This window comes from Cherax quadricarinatus, chromosome 91 (genome assembly GCF_038502225.1).
Source record: "Cherax quadricarinatus isolate ZL_2023a chromosome 91, ASM3850222v1, whole genome shotgun sequence".
In the NCBI taxonomy this organism is placed as follows: Eukaryota; Metazoa; Arthropoda; class Malacostraca; order Decapoda; family Parastacidae; genus Cherax; species Cherax quadricarinatus.
Window position 1 is genome coordinate 3,611,020 of NC_091382.1, and position 13,717 is coordinate 3,624,736.

A 13,717-nucleotide genomic window follows, 5' to 3' on the forward strand; every position below is an offset into this window, starting at 1 on the left:
ACTATTTCACTTACTGACTACTCTGTGGCTGAAGAAATACTTCCTAACATCCCTGTGATTCATCTGTGTCTTCAACATCCAACTGTGTCCCCTTGTTACTGTGTCCAATCTCTGGAACATCTTGTCTTTGTCCACCTTGTCAATTTCTCTCAGTATTTTTTATGTCGTTATCATGTCCCCCCCATATCTCTCCTGTCCTCCAGTGTCGTCAGGTTGATTTCCCTTAACCTCTCCTCGTAGGACATACCTCTTAGCTCTGGGACTAGTCTTGTTGCAAACCTTTGCACTTTCTCTAGTTTCTTTACGTGCTTGGCTAGGTGTGGGTTCCAAACTGGTGCCGCATACTCCATTATGTGTGTGTGTGTGTGTGTGTGTGCATATGGTTGCAGGAGTCGAGTCGGAGCTCCTGACCCTGTCCCTTACTGCTTTCCAGATTCAATCCTGGGCCCTCTGTGTACCTACTCTTAAAACTATGTATGGCGCTTGTATACACTGAGAGTTGCAGTGTGTGTTGCTACACACTTGAAGCTTTGTATACCAAAGTACATATACACTATATACACTTAGCGCGTTGTAATCCCCTTTTCAGGTCTTAAAGTATTGTTGACTGTAGTAGATAAGATGCAGTAGATAGGTTTCAAACCTAATAAATCAAAATGTTTATCCTTAGTGACAGATACAATCAGCGACCGGCAGCTTCATGTCCTATATTGGGTACGACAGTGGAATAATAATAATCTTTATTTCTACCAGTACATAATGCAACTTATACAGACCATAGCTGACATCAGTGACATACTATATAGAAAGTCCCTGGTTATGTAGAGCATTTCCCGGAACTTAGGTTAATTTTGTCCCCCAGGATGCCACCCACACCCGTCCAGTAACAACCGGGTACCTACTTACTGTTAGGTGAACATGGACAGCAGGTATCTTAAGGAAACACGTTCCAATGTATCCACCCGTACCGGGGATCGAACCACGGACCTCAGTGTGTAAACTGAGCGCGCTACCAACCCAGCTACGGGACACCTTAAGACACAGAATAAACTACTTTCTAATGTAAACAAAGTCTGGTGTAGGGCGTGGAAATCTCACGAATATAGGGGTGGCAAATTCTAATGTTTACCAGTCTCTTACCTGTGAGTAATATCGAAGGTTCTCTATGGCTCTTAAAATACAGGACTGATGGCAAGGTTCATTGACTGGACAGAGTTAATTGACTGGACAGGGTTCATTGACTCGACAGAGTTCATTGACTGGACAGAGTTCATTGACTCAACAGAGTTCATTGACTGGACAGGGTTCATTGACTCGACAGGGTTCATTGACTGGACAGGGTTCATTGATTATACAGAGTTCATTGACTGGACAGGGTTCATTAACTCGACAGGGTTCATTAACTCGACAGGGTTCATTAACTTGAGAGGGTTCATTGACTGTACAGGGTTCATTGACTAGACAAGGTTCATTGATCTCTGGAAAAGGTTCACTGACTCTGGAAATTTATTTGGTTCCTAAAGTTCCACAGGACAGATACGTCATACGAAGGGGTCTCAGCATAGCCGTAATGGGACGGCTGAGCTGGGTGGCCCTTAAACCCTCCCAAACAAACAGCATTCTCTCTAGTTGGCGGGGATTGTTGGTAAGCTTATTTAATTTATAGATTTACTCTTCAGGGAAGGAGTAGGTAGTTTTACTGTTAGTATATTAATATTAGGTTTACTAAGGCAACTGTAGTTAATAATAATGTAGACCTAAGACCTTAACATAGGTAGTGATAGGCTGATAATGTAGGCAAACACTAGGTTAAGTTAGCTAGGGAGAACTGGCAGCCCTAGCTTGAATGACGAGGCCCGGGTCTCAAAGACACAATAGCGTCCTTCTTAAGACAGACACCAACTGGACAAGACGTGCCGTGATCAGCAGACGGCGCCCCCCACGTGTCTTCACATTTGAGACCTGGGGAAATCTGGTAGAGGCACCTCGATGTACCGTAGATGACCTCCATCAGGCCCATACAGTAAGACAAGACCTCCACTTTATCTCGTAGATTTCTGGTCAGTGTCTGGGGAGATTGTGAGTGAGTTTGATCTGTGGGCCTGTGTTGCAGCTGGCAGAGCATGCCCAGTAAGTACCAGTGTCTCAAGGCAGTCTGGAAGCTAGTGTTCGTGTCTGCATAGTTATACTAGGGGATACATACCCTCTTGGATATAGGAATTTCTGAGGTGCAGGCAGGACACTAATAACGATTCAATATTGCAGGAATTAAGGCTCCCGGTTGCACGTGGTTTCTGAGGGGAAGTCCAGAGGGGCTAAGGGTAAGCTTAGGGAAGTTGAAGATCAGGATATATGCTGCAACACCAAGTACCTGGAGTTTACCTGGAGAGAGTTCCGGGGGTCAACGCCCCCGCGGCCCGGTCTGTGACCAGGCCTCCTGGTGGATCAGAGCCTGATCAACCAGGCTGTTGCTGCTGGCTGCACGCAAACCAACGTACGAGCCACAGCCCGGCTGATCAGGAACTGACTTTAGGTGCTTGTCCAGTGCCAGCTTAAAGACTGCCAGGGGTCTGTTGGTAATCCCCCTTATGTGTGCTGGGAGGCAGTTGAACAGTCTCGGGCCCCTGACACTTATTGTATGGTCTCTTAACGTGCTAGTGACACCCCTGCTTTTCATTGGGGGGATGGTGCATCGTCTGCCAAGTCTTTTGCTTTCGTAGTGAGTGATTTTCGTGTGCAAGTTCGGTACTAGTCCCTCTAGGATTTTCCAGGTGTATATAATCATGTATCTCTCCCTCCTGCGTTCCAGGGAATACAGGTTTAGGAACCTCAAGCGCTCCCAGTAATTGAGGTGTTTTATCTCCGTTATGCGCGCCGTGAAAGTTCTCTGTACATTTTCTAGGTCGGCAATTTCACCTGCCTTGAAAGGTGTAAGTTAGTCCTCTATACGTGCATGCAGGCGAGTTTCTTGCAACATTAATCATTTGTGAAAATCTGTCCTATAAGCCACTTGTGAGGCTGAGGTACCCACCTCAGAGCTCGGTGTCAACAGAGTTTGCCAGGGTAGGCGACTCACTTGGAGGCAGTCCACACAAATTTTCACAAAAGTGGTCCTTCGAAAACCGTGATGTGGAATAGCTAGGTTAAGCTATCATAGCTAGGCCACAGTTAGGAACCAGTTTAACAGAGTTAGGTTAAGTTAGTACACCTAGGCCCAGAGTTACACAGAGGCTAGGCCAAGCTGACTATACTCAGAAGTTGTTATTTGCAGTAATTTACAGGCAGGCCAGGTAGGCTAGAGAAGCTTGTGAATTTAATTATTTACAGTGATTACAAGTAATCCAGAGTAGGAGACTTGTGTGTTAATTACTTACAGTGGATTTGCAAGGTAGCCACAGTTAGGCTAGGCTTGTGCAATATTTACAACAGTTATAGTAGCTAGGACAGATTTAACATAGTTATTATTTACAGGGATTTCTAAAGCTAGGTTAAATTAAGCTAGCACACTAGTTAGGTTAGGATTTACCTTATCCAACCATCCACGCTAGACTGAGTAAACTGGGCAGTTAGGCCAAGCTGTTTACATACATTATTTATTTACTGTTTCACAAGTTGAATTGTTGAATTTATTTGTGTTAACCAAGTGATTTTAATTTGTATACTGCACTTTTATTGTGTGATTTTCATTGTCTTTGATTCATTTTAATGTGGGATTTGTGAATTGTACCTGAGACTAGGTTAAGTCCTGTAATTATTTGCTTACATTGTACAAGAAATTGCTAGGTTAAGCTTTCACATCGATACACATTTCGATTGGGATTTGAGAGCTAACAGTGTACATTTTTGATTCAGAGTAGAGTCAATATAATAAAGGGAGTTGTTAAGCTTGTTGAGAAGCCTTGAGACTCGTTCATTCTCACCTAATACCGTTCGTGCTGTGGGGTGGGCTAATTGAAGTACAAATTAGTACCGTGATCTTAACTAAACCGCAACTATGGTAGGTGAAGATGTACCAGCTGTCCCAGCTTTAAGTCAATTAAAGCAGTCTATGGGAGCCTATAAGGGGTGCCTGAGCAAAGCATGTGAGGAGTGTCGTACGGTCAGGCAAGATCAGGACGTAGACTGGGAGGAACTAGAGAGTTGCCTGAAACCTTTGGAGCAAAGACTGGAGGCCTTTGAGAGATCATTTATCCTTTATGAGACAGAGGCCTATACTACAGGTGAGTCTGAATATACAGTCGAAGTAGCACGGACGGACTATGACGAACGAAGGGTAGAGTGTAAAGCAGAGATGAAACTCTGCAGGCAGTTAATAAAGACTTTGAAGGCCGGTACAGCAGGGGCAGCAAATGTTTCAAAGAACACGAACAACAGCGCGCCTGTTAATGTGTTGCCCAGATTGCCCCAGTTGAATTTACCAACGTTTGACGGAACCTTAACAGAGTACATTGCTTTCTGGGATCAGTTTAAAGCCCAGATAGATGACAGAGACGATTTGTCAGATGCCGTCAAATTACAATATTTACGTTCACAGCTCAAGGGTAAAGCCTTGGACTTGGTCCGGCATTACCAAACCACCGACACCAATTACCAACATGCCACAGACCAATTAAAGGACACGTTTGGCAACACTGAGGAGATAAAGATAGCTATACTTTATCGGTTGTTGGATCTAGAGGCTTGTCGCCATGACCGTCAGAGCCTAGAGAAGTTCCGAATCGAAGTTATGAGTTTGACGAATAGTCTTAAAGATTTACATGATTGGGGTAAGTCGGAATGGTTCATCAGTCAGGTGATTCAGAGGAAACTAGCTGGCACTACAGTGCATGAGTTACACTTATAATATCAGACGAATAGGTTCACGATACAACAAATCGTTGAGGGGTTGGGAGATCTCGTTTCTCATTTGAGTATAGGTGTGAGAGAAGAGTCACCACCATCGCCACATAAAAACCCAGAAAGTTGCTCAAAGATCTCGAGAGATCAGTCTAAAGCTCGTACAACTAACGTTGGAGTGTACTATGGTAAAGAAGTGTCTAAGGTAAGAACCTCTAAGCAGAACCTCAGAGGCACTCATGCCAGAATATGCGTGTTCTGCGAAGGCGAACACGCTAGCACGAGTTGCCCGGAGTATATAACACTGAGCAGTAGGCAACAGAGACTAAGGGAGTTGAGACTCTGCTTTTGTGGCATGCAAAGAGTACGTAACCTTTATTCGGCGCATGTACACACCCTCATTTACAGGCTATCTCCCCCAACCAGCGAACCAGGTTGCTAAGAGTTGATGATGGGGCCCCGTTGTTCAACTAGTGACCAGGTTCTAGCCAATAAGAAGATGGTTTTGGCAATCGCAGAGGTTATGTGGGTACTGCTCTCCTGTCTGCCCTTGTCATTCCCATTCTAGAGCTGGTTGAAGCACGGTCTGCTATCTTGTGGCTTCTATTTCTGCCTTGCTTACCGTGGAGTGCACTATACTTATCACTGTACATAGTGTACATATTGCTGTTCTAAATTGGTGAAGGATAATATAAGTCTAAACTTTTTCTGCTGTGTTTATTTTGCTCCCATTACACCCGGGATAACAGGCCATTTGGATTCCTAGGTTGTAATATGGGTAGCCTGTCTGAGAGCTGGAGCTGGACTTAGAGAAACGGTTGAGTTTAGGGTGAAGCTCGTAGCAGGAACATTGTGCAGCTTGCTGTCTGGCATTGCTTTACAAATTTTGCGTGTCAGTTGCTTTGTTATGATCAGCCTTGCTATTGTGTGATCATTCAACAGCTTGCTACTAGCTTGTTCGGTGTGCTCGCTTCGCTACGGTCAATCTTCTAGTACAGTGTAGCTGTCTCGCATTGCTTTACAAATTTTGCGTGTCAGTTGTTACTAGCCTGTTTGGTGTGGAGAATTTTGCAGTCAGCTTTGCTTGTATGCGTATTCTGCAATCGTACTGTGCATAGCTAAGCGTGTTCTGCAAATTAACGTGTTACATTGGGGTATTCTGCAATCGTACTGTGCATAGCGAATAACTTATGCCACCTAGACGAGTCAGACGTCTGGTGTCGGCATATACTTTGCATAACCTACCTAAATTATCCCTACAGCGTTGTTGGCAAATTGCTCGTTCCATTGGCATTAAATACAAAAGCACTCTCACAGCTGCGCAACTGTGTTCACTGATTGCTGACAAACTTATAGAAGAAGAGATGGCACATCAGACTCCTCCCTCTACGGGAGCTAGGGCAAAAACTCCTATGTTCTCGCAGGAGGAAGATGATACACCTACGGAGCAAAATGGTCAATATAGTGCAGCTGGGTTGTCTCAAGGTGAATCAGCATCGTTGGCACTTGAGCTGGCAAAAATCAATCTTGAGCAAACTAGGGAACAGAGAGCATTCGCAAGGGAAGAATTTGATAGGGAAAGAGAAAGGAGGCAGTTTTCGCATTCTGTAAATGATTTTAGTTTACAAAAAGCAGTACAGCTTGTTCCCCGCTTCAATGAGGCCGAACCAGAACAATTTTTCGAAAGCTTCGAAAATCAGGCTCGAGCCTTGAGCTGGCCGGAACAGCATTGGGCATCGTTGGTTCATACAGCATTATTGGGTAAGGCACAGGAATTTACGTCAGTATTAAAGGACGCTGAATTTTCTGATTATCAAGTAGTGAAGACCACAGTGGTGGGAGCATATACATGTATCCCAGCCAAATACAAGAAAATTTTTAAATTAAACAGGCGGCAGCTTGGTCAATCCCTAGTGGACTTTGTGAGACAGCAAACCAAAGCTTTTACCAGCTGGTATAAAGCAAGTGGTGTCTCTACCTTTGAGGAGCTGGTACAGCTTATTCTGATTGATAACCTGCTGGAGTCTGTGGGACCAGAGGTTCGAGTCTTTCTGCAGGATCGTGACTTAACCACTGCATTGGAGGCAGCCAGGTTGGCTGATACCTTCGAAACTAACCGCTCCTTGTCCGAGCGGTCCCGTCTCTCTTTTCAACAGCCTGGCATGAGCAGAGATCGTCAACCTTGGAGAATGAAGTGCCAGCCGGAGGGAGAACGTCTACGTCAGCCAACTAAGTCACCTGGTGAGCCACGCTTCTCAACATATGGTCCACCTGCGGAGAGGCAAACTACTCATGGTGCATCTCGACAACAGTATCCAGAGAGACACCAGCCAGAACGACACCATTTGCAACGTCAGCAGGGAGTAAAGGGCAAGCCTGTCGTCTGCTTCCTCTGCAACAAAGTAGGTCACATCCGTCCCAACTGCCCCCATAAACCCCAACCCATTGGGAAAATCTCTAATATCCCTAGTAACATCCCTTCAGGAAAACTCAGAAACAACTAAAGTAAAGACCTTTAGAGATACTGGAGCATATTGCTCACTTGTAAGAGAGGGAATATTACCCCTTTCAGAGAATACTTCTTTGAATTCCTCTGTTTTATTGGAAGCATTTGGAGGAGCTATATATTCTGTTCCTTTGCATAAAATTTATGTACAGTGCAAATATTACACTGGGTACTTGACTGTAGGTGTCTCAAAAGGATTCCCCATGAAAGATGCCATGTTATTACTGGGTAATAACATTACTACTGTTAGTTTGTGTCCTGAACCTATAATGATTAATTCTTCTCCGGTGTTGGCCATAACTCGGGCAACATCCCAAGGGTTGTCTGGAGAGAATGTTGACCTATCCTTGGACGACTCCGATCTCGGAATAGCCACATTGTTTTATGAGGAAAACTGGCCAGAGCCTCGTAGATCAAGTGAACAGACCCCGATCAAGCCTTCCTATTCCCAGGTTGCAGGATTGCCAGATGTCTCTGTTTCCATGCCCGAGGGACTGTCCTTCCAGGAGGAACAACGAAAGGACCCTTCTTTAAAATTCGCTTTTGAGGCAGCCATGGGTAAATCCTCTTTGGGTCATCCGGTCAAGTATGAAGTTAAAAACGATTATTTGATCTGCACTGAGACTGGTAAGGAGATAGAGGGCTGGCAATTGTTTAACAGGTTAGTAGTTCCAACAAAGTAATTAGGAGGTCACTTAGGAATTACAAAAACCTTGTATAGAATCACAAAAGAATTTTATTGGCCAAAATTAAAGAAAGATGTGAAGAATCATATTAGGTGTTGCCGAGAATGTCAGCAAGTTGGGAAACCTGGACATTCCATTAAACCTGCACCTCTCCAACCTATACCTGGCCACACCTTGAAAGCTAGATTTACGGGACCTATGCAGATTGTAAGTAGATTATCTGATGTAAATTATGTGGTAGCTCCCATTGATAAGACCTCAAAAACTAAAACTTACCACATTAATCAATTAAAGTACTTCCATACACCAGATAAAGTCCCAGTAATGACTCTGTCCTCTACCTCTGAGGACGACTCTGACTCTTTGCACTCTATCTCTGAAATTAATATTAAACTTTCAAATTCTGTCCTCCTCAAGGATCCTAGCCCTTTAATGGAGGGATTATCTGAAATGCAAGCAACAAATTTAACGGAGCTTCTACAGTCACATCCTAATATTTTTTCGGATGTGCCGAAAAAATGTAAGTTAGGTTATCATGATGTAGATGTGGGAAACTCTAAACCAATTAAACTCTCCCCCTACAGAGCTAATCCTGAAAAGCAAAGGCTACTTCAGCAGGAAGTAGAATTTTTGTTAAAGCATGGTTTAGTGGAGGAGTCATCTAGTCCATGGGCTTCACCGTGCATCCTTGTGAAGAAGGCTGATGGAGGGTTTCGTATGTGTACAGACTACCGTAAAGTGAACGAGGTCACAATTACAGATGCTTACCCTCTTCCTCGTCTGGATGACGTAATTGACTTTGTGGGTAAGGCTACTTTTGTGTCCAAGTTAGATCTCCTTAAAGGCTACTATCAGGTACCTTTGACAGATAAGGCGAAGGAAATCTCTGCCTTCGTAATTCCAGGAGGTCATCAATACACAGTTACCCCCTTCGGAATGAAAAATTCCCCCTCTTCATTCCAGAAACTTATCCATCAGGCTATTAAAGGACTTGAAGGCATGGCAGCGTACCTAGATGATATTGTTGTGGTGTCTGATACTTGGGATCAACACCTACTTAGACTTAAGGCTCTTTTTGAGACCTTTAAGAGTTCCCATTTAACAGTTAATTTATCTAAATCTTCCTTTGGCCAGGCCACTGTCACTTTTCTAGGCCACGAAGTAGGTAGTGGTAAAGTTGCACCTAAACTTGCTAAAGTTCTTTCTATTAAAGATTATCCAGTTCCTCATGATAGGAAATCTCTTCAACGTTTCCTAGGCATGATAGGATTTTACAGAAGATTCTGTAAGAATTTCTCAGATATTGTAGCCCCTCTTACCTCTCTTACCAGTCGCAAAGTTCCCTTTAATTGGACCTCAGACTGTAACACTGCTTTTAATAAAGCAAAAAGATTATTGTGTACTGCACCCATTCTCTTGTCTCCAGACTTCTCCAAACCTTTTTCATTACAGGTTGATGCTTGTGAGTCTGGGGTTGGGGCAGTACTATTACAAATCGGGAACAAGGAGTTGCAGCCTGTAGCATACTTTTCAGCCAAGTTCCAGCCACATCAGAGGGCTTACTCTACCATTGAAAAAGAAGCCCTCGTGCTGGTACTGGCTTTGGAGCATTTCGATGTTTATGTGGGCCAGACATCGCAGGTGGTCACAGTCTACAGTGATCACAATCCTCTAGTATATCTCCAAGCCATGAAGAACCACAACACAAGGCTTATGCGCTGGACGCTAAGGCTGCAGCCCTATAATATTTCCATTAAATATATTGCCGGCAAAGAAAATATGTTGGCAGACTCTTTATCTAGAGTATAATATTTTATTTAGGTTAGGATGTTATTTGTGGTAACCCCTTTTCACGCTCTTTTTTTTTATCCCCTGGTGTGGGGTTTTTTTTTAGTGAGGGGATGCGGGGTACCGTCCGCCTGTATCTTGGACCTATGCTAGCCTGTCTGACTGCTGTCTCACTCTAAGTTTAGGGTTTGGCTTTTGGTCACGAGAAAAGCTGAGCTCTATCTAAGAGTTGGATGGTGGAGAGGAAAGGCGGTCCCATTATTTTGTGCCATGGCGGCACAGTTACCACTGGGAGGTGGCAGCCTAATCCTGAGCCTTCTCGGGGTGGGGGTGTGGTATGCAAAGAGTACATAACCTTTATTCGGCGCATATACACACCCTCATTTACAGGCTATCTCCCCCAACCAGCGAACCAGGTTGCTAAGAGTTGATGATGGGGCCCCTCGTTCAACTAGTGACCAGGTTCTAGCCAATAAGAAGATGGTTTTGGCAATCGCAGAGGTTAGGTGGGTACCGCTCTCCTGTCTGCCCTTGTCATTCCCATTCTAGAGCTGGTTGAAGCACGGTCTGCTATCTTGTGGCTTCTATTTCTGCCTTGCTTACCGTGGAGTGCACTATATTTATCACTGTACATAGTGTACATATTGCTGTTCTAAATTGGTGAAGGATAATATAAGTCTAAACTTTTTCTGCTGTGTTTATTTTGCTCCCATTACACCCGGGATAACAGGCCATTTGGATTCCTGGGTTGTAATAATGGTGGATGTCACAGTCAAATTAGGTGGGCATTGCAGAGACATTACAGCCTTGGTGGTAGAGACATTACCCAGGGCAATTACAGTGAGAGGTCTTGCTGCAGCAGCTAAGCGATTGAAAGACCTTGATGTGAAGCTGGCAGACCAGGGAATTACCACTGACACAGTCAGAAATGTAGGTAACCTGGTGGGAGCCAACCATATAGATGACTTCCTGTCTACACGACGGACGTTTAAGGAAGGAATTGGCTTATACAGATCCCCAGGAAGATACATCATAGGCGGCAGGATTCCACCTGAATTCCCTGCCACGCCAGATAGAGGAGAAGCTGTCCCCATGATAGCTGGGGGAGTAGTGATAATGAATACCAGTATACACGATGAACCGCCAGGGAAGCTGAACCAGGTAGGTAGTGACGAACACACTCGGCCACCTTGGGAAAACACTTTTACAGGGTACATAAAGAGGGAGATAGATTGCCATTAAATCTAGGGAACCTCGTAACAGTGGGAGGAAAGGCTACCAAGGAATGTGGGCCACTGGGTGGAAAAGTACGGAGCCACTCAGTCAAGGCTAGACATACGAAAGACGTTAAAGTTAAAGGAAAGGGTGCTAAGACCACCGGAACCAACAAGTTTACACCCCCAGAGGTCCACACAGGTGAAACTGGACGGTTGAAGTTAGACTGGAGTCTGCTCGACGAGAGTGGCCGGACGGCACTCGTGTCCAGGGTCCGCTGCGGGGGCTCGCGGAAGGTAAACTTGATTTAGACTTAGCGCCTACCTTCACCGGCGGGAGGATGTGGAAATTTATTTGGTCCCTAAAGTTCCACAGGACAGATACGACGTACGAAGGGGTCCCAGCATAGCCGTAATGGGACGGCTGAGCTGGGTGGCCCTTAAACCCTCCCAAACAAACAGCATTCTCTCTAGTTGGCGGGGATTGTTGGTAAGCTTATTTAATTTATAGATTTACTCTTCAGGGAAGGAGTAGGTAGTTTTACTGTTAGTATATTAATATTAGGTTTACTAAGGCAACTGTAGATAATAATAATGTAGACCTAAGACCTTAACATAGGTAGTGATAGGCCGATAATGTAGGCAAACACTAGGTTAAGTTAGCTAGGGAGAACTGGCAGCCCTAGCTTGAATGACGAGGCGCGGGTCTCAAAGACACAATAGCGTCCTTCTTAAGACAGACACCAACTGGACAAGACGTGCCGTGATCAGCAGACGGCGCCCCCCACGTGTCTTCACATTTGAGACCTGGGGAAATCTGGTAGAGGCACCTCGATGTACCGTAGATGACCTCCGTCAGGCCCATACAGTAAGTCAAGACCTCCACTTTATCTCGTAGATTTCTGGCCAGTGTCTGGGGAGATTGTGAGTGAGTTTGATCTGTGGGCCTGTGTTGCAGCTGGCAGAGCATGCCCAGTAAGTACCAGTGTCTCAAGGCAGTCTGGAAGCTAGTGTCCGTGTCTGCATAGTTATACTAGGGGATACATACCCTCTTGGATATAGGAATTTCTGAGGTGCAGGCAGGACACTAATAACGATTGAATATTGCAGGAATTAAGGCTCCCGGTTGCACGTGGTTTCTGAGGGGGAGTCCAGAGGGTCTAAGGCTAAGCTTAGGGAAGTTGAAGATCAGGATATATGCTGCAACACCAAGTAAGTTAGTCCTCTATACGTGCATGCAGGCGAGTTTCTTGCAACATCAGTCATTTGTGAAAATCTGTCCTATAAGCCACTTGTGAGGCTGAGGTACCCACCTCAGAGCTCGGTGTCAACAGAGTTTGCCAGGGTAGGCGACTCACTTGGAGGCAGTCCACACAAATTTTCACAGACTCTCGACAAGGTTCATTCACCTCTGGACAGGGTTCACTGTCTATCGAACACGGGTTCACTGAATATCCAACACTGGTTCACTAACCATCCAACACTGGTTCACTAACCATTCAACACGGGTTTGCTGAACATCCAACACTGGTTCACTAGCCATCCAATACTGGTTCACTGACCATCCAACACTGGTTCATTAACCATCTAACTCTGGTTCACTGACCATCCAACACTGGTTCACTAACCATCCAACACTGGTTCATTGACCATCCAACACTGGTTCACTAACCATCCAACACTGGTTCACTGACCATCCAACACTGGTTCACTAACCATCCAACATGGGTTCACTGATCATCCAACATGGATTCCCTGACCATCCAACACTGGTTTACTGAAATAAATAACAAAAAGGCACAATACCGTGACTGGAACAATACACAAATAACCCGCACATAAAAGAGAGAAGCTTACGACGATGTTTCGGTCCGACTTGGACCATTGACAAAGTCACACTGTGACTTTGTGTGACTTTGTCAGTGGTCCAAGTCGGACTGAAACGTCGTCGTAAGCTTCTCTCTTTTATGTGCGGGTTATTTGTGTACTGGTTTACTGATCATCCAAAACGGATTCACTGACCATCCAACACAGGTTTACTGATCATCCAACACAGATTCACTGACCATCCAACACGGGTTCACTGATCATCCAACATGGATTCACTGACCATCCAACACGGGTTCACTAACTATCCAACATGGGTTCACTGACCATCCAACATGGGTTTACTAACTATCCAACATGGGTTCACTGACCATCCAACATGGGTTCACTGACCATCCAACATGGGTTTACTAACTATCCAACATGGGTTCACTGACCATCCAACATGGGTTCACTGACCATCCAACACGGGTTCACTAACCATCCAACACGGGTTCACTGACCATCCAACATGGGTTCACTGACCATCCAACATGGGTTCACTGACCATCCAACATGGGTTCACTGACCATCTAACATGGGTTCACTAACTATCCAACAAGGGTTCACTAACCATCCAACATGGGTTCACTAACCATCCAACATGGGTTCACTAACCATCCAACACGGTTTCACTAACCATCCAACACGGGTTCACTAACCATCCAACATGGGTTCACTAACCATCCAACATGGGTTCACTAACCATCCAATGCAGGTTCACTGACCATCCAACATGGGTTCACTAACTATCCAACATGGGTTCACTGACCATCCAACATGGGCTCACTGATCATCCAACATGGGTTCACTGACCATCC